Source organism: Pristis pectinata, chromosome 33 (genome assembly GCF_009764475.1).
Source record: "Pristis pectinata isolate sPriPec2 chromosome 33, sPriPec2.1.pri, whole genome shotgun sequence".
Lineage (NCBI taxonomy): Eukaryota > Metazoa > Chordata > Chondrichthyes > Rhinopristiformes > Pristidae > Pristis > Pristis pectinata.
In genome coordinates, this window is record NC_067437.1 from 7,802,293 (window position 1) to 7,820,487 (window position 18,195).

The 18,195-nt window shown below is 39.3% G+C and overlaps 1 protein-coding gene across 14 annotated transcripts in view; it reads right to left on the reverse strand.

Annotated features, from left to right (window-relative positions):
* LOC127585450 (activating transcription factor 7-interacting protein 1-like) overlaps window positions 1-18,195 on the reverse strand; it is a 148,056-nt gene that overhangs the window by 89,792 nt on the left and 40,069 nt on the right. Inside the window, exon 1 of one of the 14 annotated variants that reach the window (XM_052042893.1) lies at window positions 1,603-1,669. The exons of the other annotated variants lie outside the window; for them this stretch is intronic. The gene's annotated coding sequence lies outside the window, so the exon portion shown is untranslated. Of the gene's footprint in view, window positions 1-1,602; window positions 1,670-18,195 lie in introns of those variants that run through there. 14 annotated transcript variants of the gene reach the window in all.

The window sequence follows — 18,195 nt, forward strand, 5'->3', positions numbered from 1 at the left end:
TATGTAAATTGACTTCTTTCAAAATATACAATCATGAAGATCATCCAAAAAAACCTCCCTGTCCTGATATGGTTTACATAAATGCACTTCTAACCGTTGCAGTAGGAAAAGCTTGATTAAATCAATTAACTTTGTCAGGAAAAAAAACTGCATGTCTTTGCATGGGGACGTCGTACTGCATGCAACAGCTCTCACACCACATCAAAATCTTCCCACAAAAAAACAGCTTTTATGTCTTTAAATATGACGCAAGGCAGACCATATCTGCAGACACTGCAGCTAATAACACATCAGGTCAACACAGTACACAGCTGAATGAATGCAGGATGCAATTTAAAACACAACTTCCTCAAATACACAGCATCTCCCATTGCCTTTTCTCACTGCCACCCACAAATACATAGATATTAAACTTCTATATGTGCATGGGCATGGGAGTGGAAAGAGGAAAAAAAAGAAATCATGGTTATGGAATTTTCAACAAATTAATTTCTGGTAATTCTACATCCACCCATCACTCAGAGATTCTCCTACAAATCACAGGTGGTCAAAAATCAGGACAGTTCTTACAAAGTCAATCACCCTTTATTTGGGTGTCTCAAAATGTCAAAATGTGAAAAATATTCTTCCACACACCCACAGAGTTAAATGTATTGGTCATTCGCCACATCAAACTTTTCTAGTAAATTTTACTAAATTAAGTTGTCACAGTAAATGACAATGTGTTTACTGTTGTAAGTCTCACTGTTTTACATTTTTACTGCATAGAGGAAAGGCAAGCAAGTCCTGAAATCTTCATCCATAATATGGAACCAACGTAATTAACCTGATGTGCAAAAGTACTAAAATAGTAAACAGCTAAAACAAAAATCACAGATCTGATTCTATCATTGCTATTTTCTTTTGATTTTCTGAAATGTACTGAAATTAATACTAAAGACTATTCATGAAAAGATGATAAATAGCGATAAATATTTATGCACCTATTCACTTTAATGTCCAAAGCTGACAAAGCCCATTTATTCTAGACATGACTCCATTAGTTCTTTATAATCCTCTTTTATAACCATTCAGCTGGTGACACCAGACACAAGATTAATCAATCAGTCTAAATTTGAACCTATTCACAGGTACACCGTGCGAAGCTGCAGAGTGCATTCAGCAAGTGAAATTTAAGGTTGGTGGGTTCTCAAATACACGCTTCAATACAGACTACCCGTTTCAGTGGACATGGAGGTAATAAGCCAAAAAGTCATAGCAGAGGATTTGTTTACCCTAATTTAGAAAATGTCAGTAGTAAAGGCTTCAAAATAGGATTCAACCAGATACCAGCCTCCATCATCACATGCTACAAATCAGTAATTGAAATCTGTTGAATGATTTTCTTCATCATGTAATCAGATGAAGGATTGGAATGGTAACCTAAATGTTCCTTTTGGGCAATAATAAACTAAAACACAAATCCCAACCACAAAGATAAATTAAAAGCAGTACAACACCGCTGGCTCCATACTAGTGAAAGGAATGTGTTTGCAATAAAACCCATTTTAAAAATAATACTTGACCAGATAAAGTACAAAGAACATCAGAGAACCAACTTACCCTTTAGATTTTCATCCCATTCCTTCCAATGGGATAACATGAACGATTTTACACTTTCTTACATAAATGAACACCATCACAGCCACTGGTTGCCTATCTATGCACCATAATTAGATTCCCCAAAGAATTATTTCCTCAAACAGCAAGTCGTTATGACTGGCAACACATAAATACATATTTTGTGGAAACATGCCATGTCCGTGTTGGAAAGATGAAAATAATATGGTAATTTGATAGGAGCTTAAAATTATAAAAAGGGATAGGATAACTATTCAAAGTGGTTGAGGCGTTCTAAATTAATTTACATTCATAGTAAATACATTAGGATTCCGAGACTACAGCTACAATTGAAGTAGAGATCACATCAGTGATAGAGATTAGGTTAAGGAAAAGGAAAAAAGATACACAGAATATTAGGGGAAAATATCCTGCCTTTCTGCATTATAATTTTGATGTTATATACTATGCAATTGTTCACAGCAGAGAAAGTGAACCTGCAGACGAATTTGAGCCAATTATAAATCATGAAAATAGCATCAGATAGGCAACTATGCAACTTTCCATTAATGCTGTTAACACTGCACTCCCCTCATTCTGGAACATAAAAACTTCACCCAATGGTGAGAACATTTGATGATTCCAGAAGATTCGGGTGTAATGAGGAGAATGTACTTTGGATTAGAGGCCAATCCTTTGACAATTTGAACCAGAACTTGAGACAAGTCAGACTGACAAAGAATCTTTCTGATGCCTCTGTATTCCCAAAGTTTCCACGATGAAAGTTTTAATAAGTAGATGATGGATGGTTACAGTAGAAAATCCTGCATATAGCATAAGCACGTTTACAGAGGAATACTGTAACTACATTAAACTGAACATTACAACTCATTCACTCGCTGTCCAAGAACAAATGGTTGATAGCAAGCTGGAAAGCTCCCAGCTCTTAAAATTAAAAGCAGCTGCAGGAATATAACACCCAGTAGGATATCATTCAATATCATTACACAAAACTAATTGAAAAAAATGTGAGATATGAAACTCGCCTCCTTAGACTTGCCTCTCAGGTAAATATTTTTTACTTAAAAGATACTAATGCTCAGCAGATGACATGACATCACCTGGTACTTTGCAGAGGCCAGAACTGCTAGCCCCAGCATTAACACTTCTCCCTCAATCCCATTATACAAGAGAGCAGAGATTGCAGAGAATAGAAAATGAGCAAACTGCCTATGGCATAGAATGCCACCTGATTTGGATGATTGAAAAAGAATGTAGTAGAGTTTGGGGACAGCATAAAGAGGGTAGATGGTGTTCTCTGCTTCCAGGACATCACCTCAGGACTTTTGCAGAGGAAAGATAAAGGATATTTTAGATTTAGCGTTTTTCAATGACTAAGAGTTAATGAATATTCTCATAGTGAAAAGGCCTTTAAGTGAACTTAATCTGATAATATTTCATATAAAAGACCTAAAGTGATTTAGTTCAATCTGAAACCTGGGTCGTAAATCAATATTAAAAAAACTACAAAAATACAAGGTGTATAATGGTGAACTGGGAAACTACACTGAAATTGTGACAGTTGTAAGCAATGGCTAACATTTAACAGAATAATATTGTTTACAACAAATATATATCAAGGCACAAAAACCCAACAGAAAAAAGTGGTCCAAATATAGCTAATAAGTTAAAGAAAGCATGTTCAAAGGAAAAGGATTCCAATGTTGCCTGAGATAAATAGGACCAAGACATTGATAAGAAGAGAAAACAGAATATGACATCATTCTAGTGAGAAAGATAAAATAAGGCTGCAAAGGCCTCCATAGATGTGTAAAGAAAAAGCTAAGCTGAAGTTATTTTGTTGCTTATGGACCAAGGTGGGAGAAATGATGTACTAAAAACAGAAAACTCACCAGATATACTCAACAGGTCAGGCAGCATCTGTGGTAAGAGTTAATGCTTCAAGACGATGATCTTTCATCAGGGAAATTATATCAGGAAACTGAGAAGCAGCAGAGAAACTAAACTAATATTTTGTGCCAATCTTCAAGGAAGATGACTGCAAAAAAATAATTCTGAGAAATAGCAGGAGAACAACAGATTGAGAATGAATGAGAAGCTTAAAGAAATTACTATATTTTAAAAGTGAAATTATTGGGACAGAAAGTTGATAAATCCCCAGGATCTTAAGACCTATAATGCAAGATTTTGATAGAGATAGCTTTAGCAATAGTGGGTGTATTGATTGCCATCTTTCAAACTTTCACGGATTCCATAATGATTCCCAGTTTGGAAGGTAGCAAATAAAACCTCATTGTTTAAAAGTGGAGGAAATGAGAAAACAGAACTACAGACCAGATCACTTTACATCAGCAATAGGGAAAAATGCAGGAATTCATTGATAGGGTACTTAAAAAAAAAATGACTGAGCAGAATTGACATGGATTTATGAAAGGGAAAACATGCTTGAGACATCTGTTACATTTTTTTCAGGTTGTAACTTGCAGGATAGATAAAGGTGAACTAAAGGACGTGAATGTTTATGGACTTCCAAAAGCCCTCGAATATGAGCCACATAAGAGACTATTAAACAAAATCAGACCGCACTGTATTCAGGATAATACACAGGCCCTGACTCTGGATTGATTACCAGACAGAATGGAGTAAAGAGATCATAGAAATAAATTTGGGAGACTATGACCAATGTAATACTTCAGGGATTGGTGCTGGAGCACCATCTATTCATAATCTATACCAATGATTTAGATGAGGGAATCAAGTGTTGATGATACTAAGGTAGGTGGTAATGTGGGCTGTGAGGAGATGCAGAGAGACTTCAGGCTGATATAGACAGGCTAAGTGAACAGGCTTATGAAGGCAAATGGTACTTGAATACAAGTGGACAAGTACAAAAGTATTCCAGTTATGGGTGATGGTGAGCCCTCATTGGACCGGTATATAGTATTTGCAGTCTCCCCATCTAAGGGAGGATACACTTGTGATGGAGGGAGTGCAACAAGATTCACCAGATTGATTCCAAAGGCAGTACATTTGTTGACTGAGGAGAGGTTAAGTTTCCAAGTCTGTACTCTTCAGTCAAGAAGATTGAGTTGTAATCTTATTGACAGGGTAGATGTGGAGTTGATGTTTCCCCTGGCTGGGGTGTCTAGAACCAGGGGTCAGTGTCTCATAATAAGGAGTCAACCATTCAGGACAGAGATGAGAAGAAACTTCATCACTCAGTGGAATGTGATTCTTCAGAATTCACTACCCAATGGGATTGTAGTAGCTCAATGGCAGATTGTATTCAAGGCAGAGATTGATCACTTTTTTTAAAAAAGGATACAAAAGGGAATCAAGGGATATGGAATTAGTACATAAAACTGATGCCAAGGTAAAAGATCAACCATGGTCTTATCGAGTGGGTGAATAGGCACAAAGGGCCAAATGACATATTACTGTTTTTATTTCTCATGTTCTTTGGAAGCTCCATGATGTACAATATTAGCGAGTGTCATTTTTTTTCCTCCAAGGATGTCTTCCTATATTTAAAACATTTGTAACAAGCTCAGGAAGTGTTTCAAGCAACTTGCGCATTGGGAGAGAAACTGCTCTTAAATCAGCTAACAACATCAGTCACTGGACAGGACCAGACCCGGTACGAAACATTAGCTGTCCATTTCCCTCCATAGATGCCGCCTGACCTGCTGAGTTCTTCCAGCAGTTTGTTTTTTGTTACTCCAGATTCCAGTATCTGCAGTCTCTGTCTCCCCTTTCTAAAGCTATAAAAGTCTTTGCGTCAGGTTTCTTCAGCTGTCAATACTGCTTCTACAAAGCCAGATGTAGTTTATTCTCAAACTAATTACAATAATACAACCATCAATCAATATGGGCAAACCAAATCTGGAAGCCCATTCAATATTAAAAAATATTCAAGTCACATCATCAACATTTTACGAAGAATAAATGTGATTGTACTTGCAGCATATCATTGGTGAAATTTCTAGAGAATGGTTCAAATTTCTGTAGATGTACGGTGGAGAGCATTCTGACTGATTGCGGCACAGTAGCGTAGCAGTTAGCGCGACACTATTACAGCGCCAGCGATCGGGGTTCGATTCCCATCGCTGTCTGTAAGGAGTTTGTACGTTCTCCCGTGTCTGCGTGGGTTTCCTCTGGGTGCTCTGGTTTCCTCCCACATTGCAAAGACGTACAGGTAGGTTAATTTGGGTTTAAAATGGGCAGCGCGGGCTCGTTGGGCCGAAAGGGCCTGTTACCCTGCTGTAAATAAAACTTAAAATTTAAATTTAAAAAATATCACAGCCTAGTACGGAGGCTCCAATGCACAGGATTGCAAGAGGCTGCAGAGGGTTGTAGACTCAGCAAGCTCCATCATGGGCACAACCCTCCTCACCATCAAGGACATCTTCAAGAGGTGGTGCCTCAAGGCGGCAGCATCCATTATTAAGGACCCTCACCATCTGGGACACGGCCTCTTCTCGTTACTACCATCAGGGAGGAGGTACAGGAGCCTGAAGACCTACACTCAACGATTCAGGAACAGCTCCTTCCCGTGTTATTAGACTTCCTAAGGGTCCATCAACCCAACCACATTATTCCTTTTTTTTGGCACTACTTATTTTTGTAACTTATGGTGATTTTGTCTTTGCACTGTACTGCTGCCACAAAATAACAAACTTCACATCATGTCAGTGATAATGATTCTGATTCTGAAATGCCACTTCAATTTTCTCCCAACTGAGCTCTTATTTGTACGTTTTTGGTCAGGATTGATAGTTAACAGTACTAGAGCAGTAAAATAGCTTCCTCTCAGGCTGGAGCAGTTTGGCCAAATTAACAGGAGGAACATTTTATTTTTACTTAGTGAGTAGCTGATCTCATGGTTGGATATTTACTGTGTTATTCACTTCAGGCAGACAATGGGAAGAAACACAATTAACACAGTGTCAAATTACATTTGATAAATCAGTACAGTGCCTTGGGGTGTTTTTACACATTAAAAAGGTGGTAAATAAAAGCCAATTGTTGTTGTTTTGATTATGTTCAAGGTATTAATTATATTTAAAAGCACAGATTAGGCCCTCTAACTTAGGGAGGAAAAGTGAGAATACTGGTTTCAAAAAGCCTACAGCAGTGTCTATTCCACAATGCTGTGTCCAGTAGCTGGTAGATAAAAATAAGAATGCACATGTGAGGAAAGGAGGAAGATGGAGCAAGAACATGGGGAAGGAATAACTGCAAGAAATTTCAGTAACCAGGTAATAAAGCATAGTTTTGTTTTAATCTCATAAGAAACATTTTAAGACATGCAAAATAAAAACATTTCTCTGCTGCACATCTTGCAATCAAATGGAGGACACCCAGCTCTTAAATTGCCAGGCACTTCAAAAACAAGTGGTTGGTTGACAATGATTTATCCACATCAAGGATATCCTCCATTATAGCACTATAACTGAGCTAAATAAAATAGAATCTGAACAGATCTGGCAGCTCAAATCTGGACCTCTAAGAGGCAGAGGATTTAATCAGCATCAGCTGATTCTATAGTTGCTGTTCTGCTGCACCTTATCAAAAGCCTTCTGGAAGTCCACGTACACCACATCAACTACACCACCCAGATCAACTCTATTATCTAAAAATGAAGTCACAACTTTGTGGAGCTGCAACACATGCTAAACAGTATGTAACATAAACAGAGCCAAGTGATCTCACTACCAGTGGTTCAAGGTTATAGCTCTGTAGTCTTGCTACATTTTGTTGTGGATGGAGGTGGGCAATTGAACACTAACCCCCCCATCATCAAAAACCACCTGCCAAAGATACCTGCAGTGGTCTGTCTTCTCAAAGGCACTTACTGACCTGATTTAAAACAGATTATTTCCAGCAATAGATGCTATATCCGAATACCAAGAGCGAATGCATCTCATTTCACCTTAAAATCTTCTTAGACAGTTCCTCATGATCAAGGATGACTTGCTTCCATTATGGTTGTGTTGGTTCTGAGGTGGCTGATGAGGTCAACGTCAGAATTGTAAACTCTTCCACACATAGGGCGGGAGATGCCCAACTGGATAGCCGGATGGGTAGTTCATAGCTTGTGAACTCTTATTGCTTATGTAGGTTTTCTGTGTGCTCTTGGTGCATGGCCTCCAGGTTATCAATGGTGTTCTGAATGCTCCTCGTCTAGTCTGAGTGATCATAGGCCAGAGGTTCCCAAGAGCAAAGATGTTGCATTTCAAGGTGGCTTTGAATACATGTTGAAACTTTTCCTCTGTCAACCTGGTAATCTCTTGTTATAGAACTTCTAATAGACTATTTCAGGAGTAACAGAAAATCAAAAATTTGCGGAAGTTAGAAATTGGAAATAAAAACAGAAAATACTAGAGATACTCAACAGGCCAGGTAGCATGTTTGGGGAGAGAGAGAAATGGTTTCTACTTCTCCACATGCTGCCTGACCTGCCAAGTGTTTCCAACATTTTCTGCTTTTATATCTATTTTGAGAGGCCAGAAGGACTGCAACAATTCAAGAGGGTGGCTCATCACCACTTTCTAAAGGACAATTAGGTTTCAGCATTAAATACTAGACTTGAAAATGACACCCGCATCCCCCCTAAACAAAAATGTTGATTATGTGCCTTTCCATTGTAAACAAATTTTCAGTGCAGCAAGTTTGGGGGCAATGAGGGTGGAAAGAATATTAGTTTTAAAGAACTTTTGAATCCAGAAGTTAAAAAATTTTTATTTTCCAAATATGAGTCTTCTGAAGCATCAACATACAATTGCAAGTTGTTACTAATGAATCTATTCACATTGAATTTAAGACTGTGAGAAACGAAGCTCAATCAGCAGTGCTTATGTACCAGAAACCAGCAAAATCCAAGCTGATAAAAATCACATCATTACACTACTTTGAACACGCTAAATTACTGTCCAGAATGAATTCTTCTACAGTCCTTCAGGTTTGAAGATGCCTTGCTTCTTCTCTGGTTGTGGGTTCTGAGGTGGCCGATTATGCCAATGTGGGAATCATGGATTCTTCCATGAATGGAGTAGGTGATAGCTGATAAGGTAGGCAGGTGGGCAATTTGTGAGGTGTGCGTATTTTCTGCTGGTTATACGCCTTGTGTACACTCCAATGCATGGCCTAGAAGTTTTCATTATCATCCCGAGCATACCTTCTCCAGTATGAGCGTTCAGGACCAGAGGTTCCTAGGAATTCATATACTTCAAGAAAGCTTTGAGCACATCCTTGAACCTTTTTCACTGACCACTAGGTAAGCTCCTTCCATGAGAGAGCATGGAATATAGCATCTGTTTCTGGAATCCAGTGTCAAGCAAATGAAAGATGTGGTTTACCCAATGTAACTGACTGAGACTAACAAGGGCCTTTTTGCTGGCGATATTGGCTTGTGGGGAAGATGTCCACAGTGGTTCACTTCCACAATTTGGAGATTTTGCAGTACCAGCACAGGCTGTATTTTTCAAGTGTCAGTTGTAGGTAGTTCAGATCCCAGAAACATAAGGCGGCAGGGATCACTGCTGCTCGATAAACCATGAGTTTTGTGCTTGTGGGTCCAAGGTCTTGATCTTCCAGTACCCCCTTCCCCACTTGACCAAAAGCTGTGCTGGTGCATTAAAGACGGTGGTAAATTTCATCACGGACATCTGCATTTACCAAGAGTTGGCTCCTGAGATATAGGAAGTGGTTTACTTCCCCTTACACCCCTCCCCCCAGGGTGTTGTTGAACCTTTACTGTCAGAGGGCAGTCTAGTATATAGCAGAACTGGCTGGTAAGAGACCTTAGCCTTACAGATGTTGAGTGTATGGCCATCCTTTCTTATGCTTCAATGAACAAGTTGACATCTTGGAGCTCAGTCTGAGAGAGTGTACAGAAACATATGCTGCAGCTCAACCACAAGATCCTAGAGTGTAGCCACCGTAAGTTGAACAGTTTTCCATTAGTTCTGAAGTTTCGCCCCACTCCCTTGGGAAATTTGTTGGTGGCAAAGCTCCGTGGAGGTTGTAGATACAGCAAGAGGCGTTGGTTTATTCCACTCCAGCATCTCTCTCAGTCATATCCATATATCAGAGTAGTCAATGGACCTGAGCCAGATGTATACAAGGACAGACTTTTAGTGATTCATCAGTGTTCTGGTTTAACGTAAAGGTGAACAAGTGGGAATCAGGAGCCAGGTGTGGGGCTGGAGCCAAAGGTCAGGATGTAAGCCAGGTGTGTAGCTGGGCTTGGGAACTGGTGACTAGATGAGAAGCGAGGAGGGAGGTGGGGGACAAGTGCCCACCTAAGTACGTGAGAATTAATTACTCACAGAAACAGAGCAAAAAAGCAAGATATACTGCAGTGCAACTGAGCTGACCCAAGTCCTTAATCCTTTCCATATTTCTCAAATCGTGAACAAAAACATAATTGCTGCTCATGCTAACTGTAGGAAAACTGAAATTGAAGAACAATGGTAGACTTTCAGACACAAATTACTTAATTTCAACTGCTTTATTAGACAAGTAATTTTATCATTATTTTACTGCTTGGTTTCATACAGTCTTCTTCCAAATCAATTTGAATAAAAATTGTTTAAAACTACTTTGAGGTTGTGGGCATCGCTGACAAGGTCATCATTTATTGCATGTCCCTAATTACAATAGAGGTGGTGGTGAACAGTCTTCCTGAATTGCCATAGTCCTTTAGGAGAAGGTACTCCTACCATGCAATTGGGGAAGGAGACCCAGAAATGGAGGAGGACAGGCAATAAATTTCCATGTCAAAATGGTGGTCAATCTAGGAGGTGGGCATGTTCCCTGGTTTGGGAAGTATCGTCAAAGTAGCCTGGGCAGCACTGTGCTGCCCAAATTTCTCACTGCTACGTCAGCCCCGGTCTTCTCAGTGAAAGTTACAGCTGAGCCTTGGTATCACGATAAAATTCAGTTTCCACCACCAAGAGTGAATTCTTCAACTCACAAAATGATTCTTACAAATGTTGATGGCAGCAATTAGTCTTCAGTATAACAGGTCTAAGTTTTTAGGGCGATTGTTCCAGGTTAACAGCATACTAACCAATAAATATATTTCTCTTATCATACAAACTGACAAAGCCTGCTCTGCAGTTTCAAACTAGAAACTAAACATTCATGAAAGACTGAACAGATTTGGAGGGAATCATCCAAGGGTTTCACATAATCTGCTTCGCATAAATCACTGCTTCCTGTTTGCAATACAACTACATTCAAAATCTTTTGTGTATAAGCTATTGAGTGCTATTTTAAAATTACAGACAGAGGAATTGACCTTGGACCTGAAGGACATTGCTTATGAGAAAACAATTTGGCTGTAAAGTAGATGGAAACATCTGATCACGTGAAACTAGAATAAACCCTTTGAAGTAAAAGGATTTGTAGTTGGATGCATAACCATGCAGTTCTTTCATATTGCTCTCCTTGTGAATCCAAATCCTTGCATTACTTCTGCATTGCAGCAACATCCAACCTACAAATGCAAGAAGAAATAAATCCAACACATAACTCCATACGTTTTTGCTCTGCAGCTTCACTAACTTGGAGCCAATTCTTGACGTTTGTCCCGAGTACAGTTACCCATCATAAGGATGCCAACTTTTGCATTTTTCAGCACTGTACACTTTGTGGATATACGTCTCCTCAAATCAGTGCTATGGTGTAAAAATTGATATCTGATGGCATTATTCACTGCAGAACCAGGATTAAAATCAGTTTAGTTCTAATTTTTATTTGATGAGTGTATTTCAACCGAATTAGATCCACAATAAAGAAATACAAAGTTGAATAACTAAAATTTCCCTTTCCCAAATAGTCGTAACACTAAAGCTGTAATTTTCATGCATTCCAGATGAATCTTCACAATGTAGTTTTAGAATTGTAGGCAATTGCAGTGTTGCTGATCTGCTTACTGGTACATTTCCTAGCACACTGGAACATTTAACACAGAGTATTTTAATTACATAGATTTACAAAGTTTTTTGTCAGTCAATCAAGATGAGATGAGCTTTTTTAAAAAAAAACTATGACCAGTAAAAGGAGTCTTCAAAAATTAGTTAGGATTCAACTTCAGTACAAGAAGAGTTCATAAGGTGATTAAGTGCACAGCTGCAAATTAGAATGACTTCATTGTAATTTAAACAAAACAAGGAACACCGCCAAATGTTGATTACATTCTTCACAGAGCAAATACTTACAGACAAAGGCACCACCCAATGGTAGTAGAAAAGGCCTAGAAGAAAGAATTTGCATGTACTTCTGGTACAGGCCAACCACAGCCTGCCACAGGGAAGTTATTGGAAAGGCCTTCCTCAATTGTTTTCGCCCAGTGGCTAAAGAGCTGCTCTCTGAACCACAACATGGATTCTGTCATCAAGAGGCACAAGGAATATGACCTTCACCATGCAACAACTCCCAAGAGAAATGCAAGCAGCAGTTTCAACAATACATAGTCTTACCTTTCAAAAGCCCTTGACTGTCAAATGAGGACTAAGAATCCTTCTCAAATTTGGACAACACATCTGCTACATGATGGCAATGAAGCAGCAATTCTAATCACCACAAACACAATCCTAATGCAACGCAAGGTCAAGCAAAGCTGTCATCACCTTAACCCACTTCAAGCTTTCTTACTGCAATGTTGTAACTCACAACTGCAAATCAATGGTCTTCTACCTTCTGATGCTGTATAAATGTCACACCTCACCAACAGTAAAAGTTCATGACAACATATGCAAAAATGTGGATCACTTTCCATATCCTGGAGCTCACTTCTCAAGCAAAGGCAGGCATCAATGATGAAATTCACCACTGCCTCCAGTGGTCTGCAATTCCTTCAGGTGCCCAAGGAAAAGTGTTGACAGTTGACCTCAACCTGGCACCAAGTTATTCCTACACTTTAGAAACATGGACTATCTATAGCAGGCATCTCAAAGCACTTAGAGAGATACCTGCAAGTTCTTCCAAGTCCACTGACAGGATAGGTGAACTAATGTCAGAGTGCTTTCCCAAAGCAACATCCCCAGGATGGAGGTTCTCAGTTACACTTGGTATTATTGATGAGAGGGCCATACAATTTGTAGGGTCAACATCAGGCTCCCAAAACAGGCATGCTACTTGGAGCTCTAATTCAGCAAAAAGAAATCATCAGAATCAAGAGAAAATGCTTTAAGGTTGTTTGCAGAGCTTCCTTGGGAAAAAAAAATAGCATCCTCAATGGCTCGTGGAAATCCCTAGCCCATACCATTCAAAATAGAGCAGCAGCAGCAGGAGGGAAGCGAGAGTCTCTTTTTCAAAAGCACAAATACAACCAGTGAAAACAGTGAAAAAGCACATCACCTCCTCTACCATCCATCCACCACATCTCCTGCCCCACCTGTAGCAGAGTCTGCAGATCCAACACAAGTCTCATCAGCCATCTCACACAAAAAAAAATCACAGATTGGAGGGCAAGCAAGTTATCCATGAAAGAATGTGCAAGATGACAATGATGGCTTCTGTTACAAAGCCTCGATTGCAAGCAGTAAAGAACATTTTTAGCTCATCCATTATTCCCTGATAAAGCTCAAAGCAAGTTGGTAATCCTGTTACTTTCAAAAGGTAATCAGTATTTACTGAAACTGAATACATTTTGGTGCTAGAATTGGCATAGGAAGAGACATTACAAGTAATAACTCACTTTGGACCTTGGTGAAAATCAATTGTTTTGGATCGTGGGCTCAAGGAATGTTTAAATCTATACATAAAGGGGCTTCACTTTCTCCAACACTGCCAAATGCCTGTTGTATGATTATTTCCTCGTGGCGGAGGTGAAAAGAGCAAGCTCCTTACTTCCCAAAGTCTCACCATCGTTAAAACCACTTGTTAAAACCTCTACTTCAAACTAATATCACACAGGATATCTTTTAAAATCCAATCATTGAAAAAAAATGATTTTGTTTTATTGCCTACTCCCTCAAGACAATTGTTTAAACAGTTGACCCAAAAGATGCATTATTGTTGTTCAAATTCTATTAGAGGGTACCCAGATACCCATGTTAAAACATCGATATACAGGAAGTCCCCGGGTTATGAACACCTGACTTACGAACGCCCGTACTTACGAACAGTGGGAAGGCGGCGCGAATTGGGCGCAGAACGGTTTGCCCGTCAGTGTTGACTTTTTCCAGGTGATGGAGGTGGCGAACGGCTGGATCGTGGATTTCATGTGTTACAGTCTGTACCGCTATTTCGAGGCAGGAATGTTTGAGGAGTTCCGAATGATGAGGGACGCCATGAATGGTCACCAGCCCCCTCTCCCGCTGCCCCCACCCACCATCTCTCTCTCTCTATCTCCCTCTCTATCTATCCAGCACCCGCTCTCCCCCGACAGGTCATCCCCAGGTAATGACCGAGGTCAGTTTCTACAGATATCCTTAAGTTGATTTTTTCCATCAGTCAGAAAATACACAAAATTCACTCAATGTGTAACTGTACCTCCACAGTACTGTAAATGAATGACACCAAATGCACATAAGACTGATGACAGTCTTCACATATCCCGGCAATAACAAGTTATGCTGTATTTTAGATTGCTTCACATTATGTGTGGAATTATAATGAAACTGGAATCAAAATTGCATTTGGATCTTAACATAGAGCAATAAATAACTGAAGCTTGTAGTGATTTAGGACTAATTGACGCTAGATGTGAACTGTACGTAACTATTCCGACTTACATACAAATTCACCTTAGGAACAGACTCAAAAATGGAACTCGTTCGTAATCCGGGGACTTCCTGTACTTATCGGACTGGGTTTGGAACGATACGCTCCTTTTCTATATTTTTTTTTTAATTGTCTTTGGGCATTCCATGTTGAAAGATATGATACGAAACAGAGGGCATTAAGTTGTTCAAAATGTTCAAAAACAGTAACTACAGAATGAGTAAAAAAATGCATTCAACAGGTCGCTAAACTACATATTCAACTTAATTTGCTGGACATTCAACCAATTAGTATTGAATTATCTAATAAATCAAGAAAAGTCAAAGTGAAGGCTATCCAACCTTTAATACATATTGCTTTAGTTTAACAGCTTTTTTTAATTACAACTAATTTATTCTGGAAAAACCTTGCTGAGAAAATTCATCTCCCTGCCTCTTTTTAACCAAGACATGCAACTCGTAACAGTTTATTTAATAAAACTGGCATTTATTGACTTGCTTGTAACAAGCAGAAATCTAGCTTCTACACAAACCACAAGGAGCCCTGACAACTAAGGGTCACCTTCAGTGCAAAAGTTGAGGTCTTATAGAAAGGGAAATTGAAAGGAGATGCACTGTTATAGCTTTGTTGATCTTTTAAAATTATTTATAGCAGAACTCTGCACTGAAGCATTCACTTGAGTATCCAATAATTGCAATAGTATTCAGATCATCAGGGTAAAATAAACCGTATTTACAAACAAAATACAAACAACTCAAGTTCTTGCATCACCCCCACCCAAATCAATTTAGTGGACTACTACAACTGCTAGTGATACTCAAACATAAGGGTCAGCAAGATTCCAATCATGTCATTGAATCTCAAATGAGATTGCACTGAAATATTATCTTAAAGCTAGATACGAGCTTCTACCAGAAACATCACTTTTGCGTGCTTGTCAAACCATATCTTGTTGCAGCCAGACACGTGGTGTTCTCCCTACAATGTACCCAAATGAATGTCTGCAGCTGGTTGCAAGATAATGACATTTCAGTTAGGTATTAGGAGGGTGCCAGATCCCATGCAACTATAATCCATCCAGGTTCACTGGCTTTACAGGAGAAGGTAAAACAGTAAAAGAAACTCTCCTCAATAATCCTTGTCTGCACTTTAATCCTTTATAATGCTTCCCCAACTACCACAGTAGTGCAGCTGACACAGCAGCACATCAAAGACTTGGGAAGAAATGATGGGAAAGGGGTGAAAAGGGCTACAATAGCAATTTGACTAAGTGCATTAAATAATGAAACCTGAAATCAATGTGATTAGGCTGATCAAAGCGAAAGTTTGTCCTGGGAGGGAGCATGATAAAAGGGAATTATTTTCTACAATTCCCATCAATTCTGGTTAGCATTCGATCAGCTGGCCAAAATACATTGCTCTGAGTAAAGACAGAAGTCATTAAAAGTTAGCTGTATTACATCAATACCATTTTCCCTATTGCTTAAAACTCCAAGCAATATCAGTACATTGAGGCTTCAATAAGTAGGCTGTGACCATGCACTTTTCTTCCCCTCATACAATGAGCCATGTCTACTGGGACAACAATTTTTTTTGGTGAGGCAACTGACTGCTACATGCAAAATCCAATCAGCATGGAAAGGAATCTTCAAATCATACTCATGAAACATAGGGAACAACAGAGATCATTTCAACCATCCCAATACACACTTTCACCCCACTAATGCATTCAACTTTTAAAATGAAAAGAGAATCATGCCCCATCTCACCAATGGAATGCGGACTATGACTTTGGGGGGGGGGGGGGGTGATTCCATTTAAAAATTGCATTTGTTTCATTTAGTTTTATAGTTAAACTTTCTTTACCTAACAATTTTTGTTTGAGGCAGTAGTAGTGATATAAAAATGTTAAATAAGTTGCCTTCATTCTCCTAGATAATTGGGTAACCAGACATAAATGGTTATTTGAAGTCAGGTGACTCAAGAGTACTGATACCTGGGATACTAAATCTGAATCTGTGATCTGAGCTAAAAGCACAATGAACTTTTAGAAAAGATTCCTCTGAAAGTCATTTTATTTCCATTTGAAACTAGGGTCTTAAATGTGAATAAAGAAAATTATGATGTAATGAGACAGAAGTTAGCTATGGGAGTTTGAGAAAATGGATTAAAGAGAAATGACAGCAATAGCTAACACTTAAAAGGATTAACATAGTTTACAAGGTATATATAAAATATCACCTTTAAGGGAAATAAATAGAGACCAGTGAGAGCTACTTTTCAAGGGATGTTGAAGATGGTATTTCAGAATTCTGCAAAGGAGGAAAGAAGCATAGACGAGGAAAGGAAGAGAATACAAGGGTGGGCTAGCAAGAAACAGAACTGACTGGACAAGCTTCTAAAGGCATCTAAGGTAGAAAAGATTTGCTGAAGTCAATGTGGGTCCCTAATATACTGAGGCAGAGGAATTAAATTGGGTAGTCAACATAGATTTATGAAAGGGAAATCACACTTGGCACATCTGTTTTGAGACTATAGTTTGCAGAGTAGAAAAGGAGGAACAAGTGATATAGTGTATTTGGGCTTTCAATAGGCCTTTGATAAGGTGCCATATGATATTATTAAATATAATTACAATACATAGTATCAGGGATAATATACTGATGTAGATTGAAGATTGGTTAACAGACAAAACACAAGAATAAACATGTCATTTTTGGGCTGGAAAGCCATGGCGAGTGGGATGCCACACAATCACTGTGTCAATCCCAACTGATTCCAAATTACAGCTATAATTTGGATGAGGGGATCAAGTGAAATATATCCAAGTTTGCCACTGACATGAAACTAAATGATGGTGTGGGCTATGAGGAGGATTCAGAACAGCTGTACAAGACATGGGTGAAACTGCACAGAGTATTGCGTGCCGTTCTGGTTACCTAGCTATAAGAATGATTCAGAAAAGATTCACTAGGATGTTGCTGGGACTGGATGGCTTAAGGTTTAAGGAGAGACTGGATATGCTACAGCAGTTTTCCCTGGAGCACGAGAGGTTGAGAGGTGATGTTATAGAGAGGCATAGATGGGGTGGATGATATTCACCCCTGGGGTGGGTGGGACAGTCTAGTAGTGGAGGACATGGGTTTAAGAGGGGAAAAATTTGGCAAGGGCCTGAGGGGCAGGTTTTTCCCCACACAGTAGGTAGTGGGTATATGGAATGGGCTGAAGGGGAGGTGGTGGAGGCAAGTACAGTTGCAGTGTTTGGGAGACATTTAGACAGATACATGGATAGGAGAGGTTTGGATGGGGTGTGAGCCTGGAATGGAGGAGTGGGATTACCTACTCTATGAATGGGCAAAGGCATGGCCAATAGAATATAATATGGAAATACATGACATTGGCAACTTTGATAGAAAAATAGAAAGGCCGAGTATAGTTTAATTGGTGAGACCAAGAGGTGTTGGTGTTCAAAAGGATTCATTTACTTATTACAGCACAGGAGGCCATTCAGCCCATCAGATCTGCATTGGCATCCAAAGCAATTCCAGCAGTCCCATTCTCCCTCTTATTTTCCTGTGGCCCTGCAACATACTCTCAAATTCTCATCAACTCCGCATTGATTCTTTTGATAGCTACCTATTCTAATGGATAATTTACAGTAGCGAATTAACCCGCTAATGTCTTTGAGATGAAGGAGGAAACTGGACCATCTAAAAGAAACTCAGTCATTGGAAGGTGCAAACTCCACCCAGGATGCTCAAGGTCAGGATCAACCAGACTAACTGCGGTGCCATCATGTACAAGTATCTTGGTGTCTCCTTACATATGGAAAGATGTACT